Consider the following 10,743-nt stretch of genomic DNA (forward strand, 5'->3'; position numbering starts at 1 on the left):
CACGTTCAGAAGACAACGCTGGCAGCTGCACACGACAAAATCTCCAAGGCGTAACTGGAGAGCTCTGTCAATTTTTCTAGATTTGAAGCCCAAAAGGAGCAAGGCTCCATTTGCAAAGTCATTGCATCGATGTTCATTTCGAGATACTCCTGTATCATCCTCTCCATCCGTTGACTATGTGTCAGACTTGTTGTCTCTGGTGGCCTTGCAAAGGAGGGTCTAAAAAAATTATGAAAATATTCCATAAAATTGCTGTTACCAGCACCAGATACGGTCCTACTGGTACGGGTAGACTGTTGAAGATGACGATGCCGTCCCATGTTTGTCAAGTTACAACTGGGAGAATCACTCCCTTCACCTGCACGGTTGTTTGGTGTAAAAGCCGAGCTAAGATCGAGTAACAGCTTATGCTGATACTCCAGCATACGTGCGTCCCTTTCTATGGGTGGAATTATGTCACAAAATTTGGACTTGTCCCGGGGATCTAATAGTGTGGCAAGCCAGTAGTCATCATCACTTCTAATTTTGACAATCCGAGGGTCATGTTGGAGGTAGTGCAACAAGAAGGCACTCATGTGTCTTGCGCAGCCATGCGGACCAAGTCCACGCTGTGTTTGTGGCATAGAGGTGCTAACCGTTCTTTCTTCCTCTGACATCTCCCCCCAACCTCTTTCAACTGAATTTTGACCAAGGTCTCCCTCATCCGCTGAGTCTTCCATGTCCATGGACAGTTCGTCCTCCATATCTTCATGTCCTCCTGCACCTTCCTCAACATCTCGCCTGCTACCATGCGCCCTTGTTGATCCCTGTCCCCCATGGTCCCATGCCTGCCGCGTTGGTGATGATGAACGTCTGGACCTTGGTGATGTTGTTGTGTCTTGCGCATATGAATCCTCCTGTAGTTCCTCCCCTTCCTGTTGTCCCACCCCCTGACTCCGAATAGTGTTTAGCGTGTGCTCCAGCATGTAAATGACTGTAATCGTCATGCTGATAATGGCATTGTCAGCGCTAAACATATTCGTCGCCATGTCGAAACTGTGCAGAACGGTGCATAGGTCCTTGATCTGAGATCACTCCATCAGGGTGATCTGCCCCACTTCTGCATCTCGTTGGCCCATCATGACGTATTGCACCAGGGCTCGCCGGTGCTGCCACAGTCGCTGTAACATGTGGAGAGTTGAATTCCAGCGTGTCGCCACATCGCATTTCAGGCGATGAACCGGCAGGCCGAAAGACTTCTGGAGCGATGCAAGTCGCTCAGCTGCGGCGGTTGAACGGCGGAAGTGAGCACTGCAGACAGTTTACGTGCCCTGGTCAGAAGGCCATCTAGGCCGGGATAGTGTGTTAAAAATTGCTGGACAAAAAGGTTCAACACGTGAGCCATACAAGGCACGTGTGTCACCTTGCCCAGGCGAAGGGCCGCACCCAGGTTTGCAGCATTGTCGCACACGGCCTTACCAGGCTGCAGGTTGAGTGGAGACAACCATTTATTAAACTCGGACCGCAGAGCTGACCACAACTCCTCAGCTGTGTGACTCTTATTCCCAAGACATGTCAAGCTAAAGACCGCCTGATGCCGTTGCGCTCTGCTGCCAGCATAGTAATGAGGGGTGCGTGATTCCTTCTGCGCAGTGAGAACGCTGGTGGCCTGACCAGGCAGGCTTGGGGCGGAGGTGGAGGACCCAGATGAGGTGGAGGATGCAGAAGCAGTGGCGGAACTTGGACAGACAGAGGATTGACACACAAGTCGTGGGGACGGCAAGACTTGTGCAGCAGACCCTTCACCATCTATCAACATAGTTACCGAGTGCCCAGTCAGCGACATGTAACGTCCCTGTCCATGCTTACTGGTCCAAGTATCGGTGGTGAAATGCACCCGTTCACACACAGAGTTTCTCAAGGAAGCGGTGATGTTGTGTGCGACATGCTGGTGTAGCGCGGGCACACCTTTCTTAGAGAAGTAGTGGCGACTAGGCATCTGGTACTGGGGCACAGCGACAGACATAAGGTCTCTAAAATCCTGTGTGTCCACTAGGCGGAAAGGCAGCATTTCGGTAGCCAACAGCTTACAGAGGGATAGAGTCAACCTCTTAGCTTTGTCATGGGTCGGAGGAAGTGGCCTTTTATTTGACCACATCTGAGGGACAGAGATCTGGCTGCTGTGTGTAGACGGTGTTGAGTAGGGTGTCCCTGGAAAAATGCAGGTTTGTGAGGAAAGTGCAGGCGGAGACATGATGTTGCCTTCATCCAACGTAGGTGCTATCGATGTCTGAGAGAGCTGTACACACTCACTTGTTTCCCCTTCCAAACCAACTGACGACCTACCAAGCAAACTGCCTGTTGCGGTTACAGTGGTGGAAGTTTTGCGTGGAAAAACAGGTGTGACAGCTGTCCCCACAGTCCTAGAAGATGAAGAGCGCGCGGATGCACTGGAAGGGGCGGGCGGTGGATGGTTCGCTCCGCTAGGCCGCATTGCAGCACAGTGAGCTTCCCACCGGGACCTATGATATTTATTCATGTGACGAATCATGGAAGAAGTTGTCAAACTGCTGAGGTTTTGACCTCTACTAAGAGAATCATGACAAATTTTACATATCACATGATTTGGGCGATCTTTTTCTATGTCAAAAAAGGAACAGGCTAGGCAAGGCTTAGAGGCCATGCGACCTGTTGATGCACCCCGAATAATGCTCATAGGCAGAGTGGTGGCTGAGGATGCAGTTGTAGACGTGCTACCAGTGCTCCGACTCTGTCCAGGAAGGCGCAAGGTAATTTCGTCGTCGGTTGCATCCTCCTCCACCGCCTCTGTTGACCTCCTCGAGTGCCTGACTGGGGGTTGACAGTAGGTGGGATCTAGAACTTCATCATCAATTGTTGTGTTTGCACTACCCTCCCCCTCAGACCGAGCCTCTTCTTGCCCTGACCGAATATTTAAGTTGTCATCCCAATCGGGTATCTGCGTCTCATCTTCATCAGTATGTTCCTCATTGCCTATAACCACAGTTGTTGGAAAGGCAGCATTTTGGTAGCCAACAGTTTGCATTTTATGAAAGTCAACCTCCAAGCCATGTCATGCCCTTCTAAAAGCATGTATAACACAGCGAGGGGACTCCAACCACAGTCTCCCTCGTTGCCACTCACTGGGCCACACACACCCCACTTGACTGGCATCGGTTGAGCTCCCTTTTGAAAAAGAAAAAGATGCTTTGCATGAAGCACTCTCAAAAATACGCGTGCCTTTCCCGTCCCCTGGCTGACCCAGGGGAAGAAAAGTCCTCTGAGAGCCATGACTTGTTCATCTTGGTTCTTTTAGAGACACAGCGAGGGGACTCCAACCACAGTCTCCCTCGTTGCCACTCACTGGGCCACACACACCCCACTTGACTGGCATCGGTTGAGCTCCCTTTTGAAAAAGAAAAAGATGCTTTGCATGAAGCACTCTCAAAAATACGCGTGCCTTTCCCGTCCCCTGGCTGACCCAGGGGAAGAAAAGTCCTCTGAGAGCCATGACTTGTTCATCTTGGTTCTTTTAGAGACACAGCGAGGGGACTCCAACCACAGTCTCCCTCGTTGCCACTCACTGGGCCACACACACCCCACTTGACTGGCATCGGTTGAGCTCCCTTTTGAAAAAGAAAAAGATGCTTTGCATGAAGCACTCTCAAAAATACGCGTGCCTTTCCCGTCCCCTGGCTGACCCAGGGGAAGAAAAGTCCTCTGAGAGCCATGACTTGTTCATCTTGGTTCTTTTAGAGACACAGCGAGGGGACTCCAACCACAGTCTCCCTCGTTGCCACTCACTGGGCCACACACACCCCACTTGACTGGCATCGGTTGAGCTCCCTTTTGAAAAAGAAAAAGATGCTTTGCATGAAGCACTCTCAAAAATACGCGTGCCTTTCCCGTCCCCTGGCTGACCCAGGGGAAGAAAAGTCCTCTGAGAGCCATGACTTGTTCATCTTGGTTCTTTTAGAGACACAGCGAGGGGACTCCAACCACAGTCTCCCTCGTTTCCACTCACTGGGCCACACACACCCCACTTGACTGGCATCGGTTGAGCTCCCTTTTGAAAAAGAAAAAGATGCTTTGCATGAAGCACTCTCAAAAATACGCGTGCCTTTCCCGTCCCCTGGCTGACCCAGGGGAAGAAAAGTCCTCTGAGAGCCATGACTTGTTCATCTTGGTTCTTTTAGAGACACAGCGAGGGGACTCCAACCACAGTCTCCCTCGTTTCCACTCACTGGGCCACACACACCCCACTTGACTGGCATCGGTTGAGCTCCCTTTTGAAAAAGAAAAAGATGCTTTGCATGAAGCACTCTCAAAAATACGCGTGCCTTTCCCGTCCCCTGGCTGACCCAGGGGAAGAAAAGTCCTCTGAGAGCCATGACTTGTTCATCTTGGTTCTTTTAGAGACACAGCGAGGGGACTCCAACCACAGTCTCCCTCGTTGCCACTCACTGGGCCACACACACCCCACTTGACTGGCATCGGTTGAGCTCCCTTTTGAAAAAGAAAAAGATGCTTTGCATGAAGCACTCTCAAAAATACGCGTGCCTTTCCCGTCCCCTGGCTGACCCAGGGGAAGAAAAGTCCTCTGAGAGCCATGACTTGTTCATCTTGGTTCTTTTAGAGACACAGCGAGGGGACTCCAACCACAGTCTCCCTCGTTGCCACTCACTGGGCCACACACACCCCACTTGACTGGCATCGGTTGAGCTCCCTTTTGAAAAAGAAAAAGATGCTTTGCATGAAGCACTCTCAAAAATACGCGTGCCTTTCCCGTCCCCTGGCTGACCCAGGGGAAGAAAAGTCCTCTGAGAGCCATGACTTGTTCATCTTGGTTCTTTTAGAGACACAGCGAGGGGACTCCAACCACAGTCTCCCTCGTTGCCACTCACTGGGCCACACACACCCCACTTGACTGGCATCGGTTGAGCTCCCTTTTGAAAAAGAAAAAGATGCTTTGCATGAAGCACTCTCAAAAATACGCGTGCCTTTCCCGTCCCCTGGCTGACCCAGGGGAAGAAAAGTCCTCTGAGAGCCATGACTTGTTCATCTTGGTTCTTTTAGAGACACAGCGAGGGGACTTCAACCACAGTCTCCCTCGTTGCCACTCACTGGGCCACACACACCCCACTTGACTGGCATCGGTTGAGCTCCCTTTTGAAAAAGAAAAAGATGCTTTGCATGAAGCACTCTCAAAAATACGCGTGCCTTTCCCGTCCCCTGGCTGACCCAGGGGAAGAAAAGTCCTCTGAGAGCCATGACTTGTTCATCTTGGTTCTTTTAGAGACACAGCGAGGGGACTCCAACCACAGTCTCCCTCGTTTCCACTCACTGGGCCACACACACCCCACTTGACTGGCATCGGTTGAGCTCCCTTTTGAAAAAGAAAAAGATGCTTTGCATGAAGCACTCTCAAAAATACGCGTGCCTTTCCCGTCCCCTGGCTGACCCAGGGGAAGAAAAGTCCTCTGAGAGCCATGACTTGTTCATCTTGGTTCTTTTAGAGACACAGCGAGGGGACTCCAACCACAGTCTCCCTCGTTGCCACTCACTGGGCCACACACACCCCACTTGACTGGCATCGGTTGAGCTCCCTTTTGAAAAAGAAAAAGATGCTTTGCATGAAGCACTCTCAAAAATACGCGTGCCTTTCCCGTCCCCTGGCTGACCCAGGGGAAGAAAAGTCCTCTGAGAGCCATGACTTGTTCATCTTGGTTCTTTTAGAGACACAGCGAGGGGACTCCAACCACAGTCTCCCTCGTTTCCACTCACTGGGCCACACACACCCCACTTGACTGGCATCGGTTGAGCTCCCTTTTGAAAAAGAAAAAGATGCTTTGCATGAAGCACTCTCAAAAATACGCGTGCCTTTCCCGTCCCCTGGCTGACCCAGGGGAAGAAAAGTCCTCTGAGAGCCATGACTTGTTCATCTTGGTTCTTTTAGAGACACAGCGAGGGGACTCCAACCACAGTCTCCCTCGTTTCCACTCACTGGGCCACACACACCCCACTTGACTGGCATCGGTTGAGCTCCCTTTTGAAAAAGAAAAAGATGCTTTGCATGAAGCACTCTCAAAAATACGCGTGCCTTTCCCGTCCCCTGGCTGACCCAGGGGAAGAAAAGTCCTCTGAGAGCCATGACTTGTTCATCTTGGTTCTTTTAGAGACACAGCGAGGGGACTCCAACCACAGTCTCCCTCGTTTCCACTCACTGGGCCACACACACCCCACTTGACTGGCATCGGTTGAGCTCCCTTTTGAAAAAGAAAAAGATGCTTTGCATGAAGCACTCTCAAAAATACGCGTGCCTTTCCCGTCCCCTGGCTGACCCAGGGGAAGAAAAGTCCTCTGAGAGCCATGTCCACATTGTCAGTGGACAGACACGTGTGCTTATCTGCCAGCAGACCCACAGCAGCACTGAAGACAGGTTCCGAGAGAACGCTGGCTGCAGGACACGACAAGATCCCCAAGACGTACGTGGCGAGCTCAGGCAATTTATCAAGATTGGAAGCCAAGAATGAGCAGGGCTCAAGTTGCACATTAATGGAATCGATGTTTCCTTGCATATACTCATATATCTGTGTGTCCTCCTCTTTTTCCTTGTCCAGCTGTTTTGTTTTCGCATGAGTATATGTCCTTGTCACTTTCCAATGTGTTTGAGTTGTTTGTCACCTTTAGGACACCTTTGAGGGTGTTTTCTAGGTGTTTTTCTGTGTTTGTGATTGCCTGCCATTGTTTCCTATTGGCTCGAGTTCGGTTCGTCGAACGTTCGACGAACCGAACTCGAACGGGAGGTCCGTTCGGCGAACCAACCTCGAGCCGAACCGCGACCGGTTCGCTCATCTCTAGTCATGATAACACTTGTACCATCTTTTCATTTAGATTCCACCTACAATTATTTACCGATTCCAGTTCTGAAATAGGCTTTCATGATCTACTCACTAGAATTCTCAAGTGCATAAGGTACTGAGACATATACATGTTCACACCATTATAAAGAACAAAGTATAAACATTGAGGTTTTTCTCACACCCATGTTCCTGTGTTCTTTGATATGATATGTGTTCATTTCCTTCACTATATAGGATTGCAAGTTTTCCATTTGTACCTTAATGGCAATGACGCTATACAATTGAACACATATCATCCTGTTATCCATATAGGTGTGTATTTACCTGCTTGACTATTTTTGGTTGTTTGATCCAGAATGTTTCTCCAGATAGGTCATGTGGAAATTTTCTTTCCTCAGTACAAATGTTTTCACTATGGCTTTGGAAAAATTTTTTGTATGTGCATCATGGTCATTTGACCCATTGTACTCTCAAGTAGCAATATATTGTACTGTTATGTTGTACTATGTACTAATTACGTGTTTATATGGTTTTGTAACCCTTTATGATCTTAGATAACTTTATCCTTGATAAAGACCTAAAAACAAGGTCGAAACGTTGGATGAATTATCCTTTTGCACAAATAAAGAATTTTCAGCATTCCAAGAGTTCTTTTCTTACGTTATTGATCACTATAGTGTGCCAGAGCTATTTCTATTGAATTGACTCTTATTTTTTCTGAGCACCTGCTATATACACAGTGACCCAGACATATTCAAGTTTCATTCAGAAGGCAGAGGGAAGCCTTAGCAGCTGAGCCTATATCTTGGCTTGTGAGCATTAGAACAGGCCGGCGATTACAGGGTAACATGAAAAATGTCCAGCTTGCATTATGACTAGAACATGACAATATCCTTTTAAGTACTAACCTATGATGCGTTCCTAAGCAGTTGATGTTATATGTTCTACATTTCATTTTCTGCATACTTTACAAGTAGTAGAATTTGCTTTGATATAGGCAACTGGATTTTCACAATGAAAAGGCAAAGGATAACGCCCGAAAAAGAGGCCATACATTATGTCAGTGCCATCACTGACAAACCTGGATTGACCATGAAATACATCAATCCCCTTAAAGGTGAGTTAAAACAAGTTTTAACTAAATTGCCTTAATATTGTCATGCATTAGAATGACTGTCTTAGGTAATGATAAATATTTTCTACAGGAAGAGGAGTGTTTGCTGAAACTGAAATCGAAAAAGGGAGTTTTGTTGCAGAATATCGAGGCGAGCTCACGTATGCACTTACGATGGTAGACAACTACTCGAGATTTATGGTTGTGGTACAAGTCAAAGATCTAATGGCCCATACTGCAGCGAAGGTCTTCCAAGCACACTTATGCAGACCTCATGGCTACTCAGAGAGAGTCCTCACAGATCAAGGCACAGCCTTTGAAGCGGAAATCTTCAAGGACTTCTGCAGCTTTTACCGATGCAGGAAGATGCGCACTACACCCTACCATGCTCAAACCAAGGGTTATCAACCTGCTCAGGACTTTACCCCATATTCCAGATGTGGCCTTACAAGTGATTTATAGAGGGGTAACAATACGTTGGGATCACCGGATCTAATCTCCCTTTTTATACACCCTAAAATCTTGTTTGCTTTAGAATAAACAATAACATCATAAAGGTATAGCAGTACCGTTTCAAAGTTTCGGTGTCCCAAGCAGCATTCCATCAGCCTCTGGAAGGTTCCTGGCAAATTGCACAGCTCGAAGGGCATGCTTTTGAACTCGCAGAGACCCATCGGGGTGGCAAAGGCGGTCTTCTCCCGGTCTGCCTCAGCAACGGACACTTGCCAATAGCGACTAGTGAGATCAAGGGTAGAAAAATAATTTGCAGTTCTCAATGCAGCTAGCTATTCCTCAATACAGGGGAGTGGTGCTGTCCTTCTTCTTTAACAGGACCAACGGAGCTGCCCAGAGGCTACAACTGTCACGGATAACCCCAGCCTCCTTCATGTTGCTCAACATGTCCTTGGTACACTGGTAATGTGCAGGTAGTTTTGGCTTATATCTCTCTTTGATGGGTGGGTGTGCACTTGTGGGGATGTAGTGTTTGACCCCTTTTATTCTTCAAAAGTCTAGCGGATGTTTGCTGAAGACTTGCTCGTATTCTTGCACTAGCCTGTAGACCCCCTTCTTGTGATGTGAAGGTGTGGAGTCAGTGCCTACGTGTAATTCCTTACACCACTCCTCTGGCTGACTTGGTGAGCTGTCACTGAATGGGTGGGCTGAAGCAATGGTGGATGCTGCTGTTTGGATAGCATGTGTATCTACTGAGAACAGCTTATCAATGGTGGCAAATCGGAGCAGCTTAATCTCTTGCTCTCCGCAGTTCAACACTCTCATGGGCACTCTTCCCTTCCATATTAATGAATAAAACTATGATGTAAATAGCATATAGATACCCCACAAATGCAGATAAAAGTAGGTTATGGGAAAAGGGGGAAGAGAGAAACAGGAAAATAGTGGAATAAAGTATACCTTCCAGGTGGGAGAGGAAATGGCAGCACAGCCAGTGGAGGTGAAGCAAGGGGAGCCTGCAACTAAAGAGTTGAGAGCGTTATCACATGGTGACTGAGCCTGATTGTAACAGGAGCATAGAGGTGCCGATCCTGTCTTACCTGTGTTGGTGTAGAAGTGGGTGTCCTGTGGTGGAGTCAGCTATGTGCAGTGGTGGCCGTGGGTTCTTTTATGTGCGACCGTAGTAATAGCTGCGCCCACTTCCTGTATGGGAGTGGAATGCAGTGAGGGTAATGGAACGCACGCCTGCGCATTTGTGTTTAACGTCGCGCATGTGCAGAACGGAGAAAAGGCTGCGCTCACTTCCTAATGAAAGGGAGTGAGACGCATCTGGGAAGGGAAGGGAAAAGATTAGGGTTTGGGGATGATGAAAGGGCTTTCTACGGGCAAGGATGGCAAAGGGTGGCAGTGACGGAAAGTCAGGCAGCCTGTCCTGTCCTGTCCTGTCCGTCCGTCTTTTTGTATCATGAATTGGAAAGACTGCAAGGGGGAGGGGAGGTGCTTGTGTCCAAAAGGAGGAGTTATTCAGATTCATTGCAGTGGGCGGCGGCTGCAAAAAGCACCATTCTTCTTGTTTTTGCTCTGCAAAACAGCCTTTTCAAGGGTTGGCTTGGGTGACAAAATGTCTTCTGTAGGCGTGGGTTTGTCTCCCTCTCCCTAAGATGTGTCCGGTATAGGCCAGGGTGCCACTCAAGGCCGTAACCAATTCGGGTTATAGCTTCTCGGCCTTTTGGCTAAGATCAAGTGTAGTTTCGGAGGACGCTACCTTGGTCGGTACTGGAAGGTGCCTGGGATTGCACGTCTGCCGGCCTTGAGGAAGTGTGTGCGCCTTCTGGTGACACATAGCCCTCTTGTGCCTGGACGGTTCCCAGGCAACGGGAGGCGATCACCTTTGTTATTTTGAAGTCCTACTGATAAACAGAAAAAAAAAAAAATTAAATCTGTTCTTATCAGTTTAATATCTGATACGTCCCCTCTCTGGGGACCATATATTAAATGGATTTTTAGAACAAGGAGATGGAAAAAATCTTGCTCAGTCCACTCCACGCATTGACCTGGTATTGCAGTACCTCCAGGACCGGTGCACCCCTTCTTAACCCAGTTTCCAAAAGCAGAACTCAATTCACCTGATTCAAATGAGCCCCATTAGTGAATTGAAAGAAAGCAAAAACTTTATATGCACCTCAATTTGGCCAATTCACTTTTCACACTTTCACCCTTTTTTTTATCTTTCACACCTTTTACTTGCTTTATTGATGCAAAAAGCTGTGCCAAATAGCAAACTCATCTCCACTCAACTTGACCAACTCTGCTATG

General features: G+C 48.3%; 1 pseudogene; it reads left to right on the forward strand.

Moving 5' to 3' along the window:
- Window positions 1–10,311: 10,311 nt before the first annotated feature.
- Window positions 10,312–10,518, forward strand: LOC142261465 (U2 spliceosomal RNA; annotated as a pseudogene).
- The last annotated feature ends 225 nt before the right edge of the window (window positions 10,519–10,743 follow it).

This window comes from Anomaloglossus baeobatrachus, unplaced genomic scaffold, assembly GCF_048569485.1.
Source record: "Anomaloglossus baeobatrachus isolate aAnoBae1 unplaced genomic scaffold, aAnoBae1.hap1 Scaffold_225, whole genome shotgun sequence".
NCBI classification, from domain to species: Eukaryota; Metazoa; Chordata; class Amphibia; order Anura; family Aromobatidae; genus Anomaloglossus; species Anomaloglossus baeobatrachus.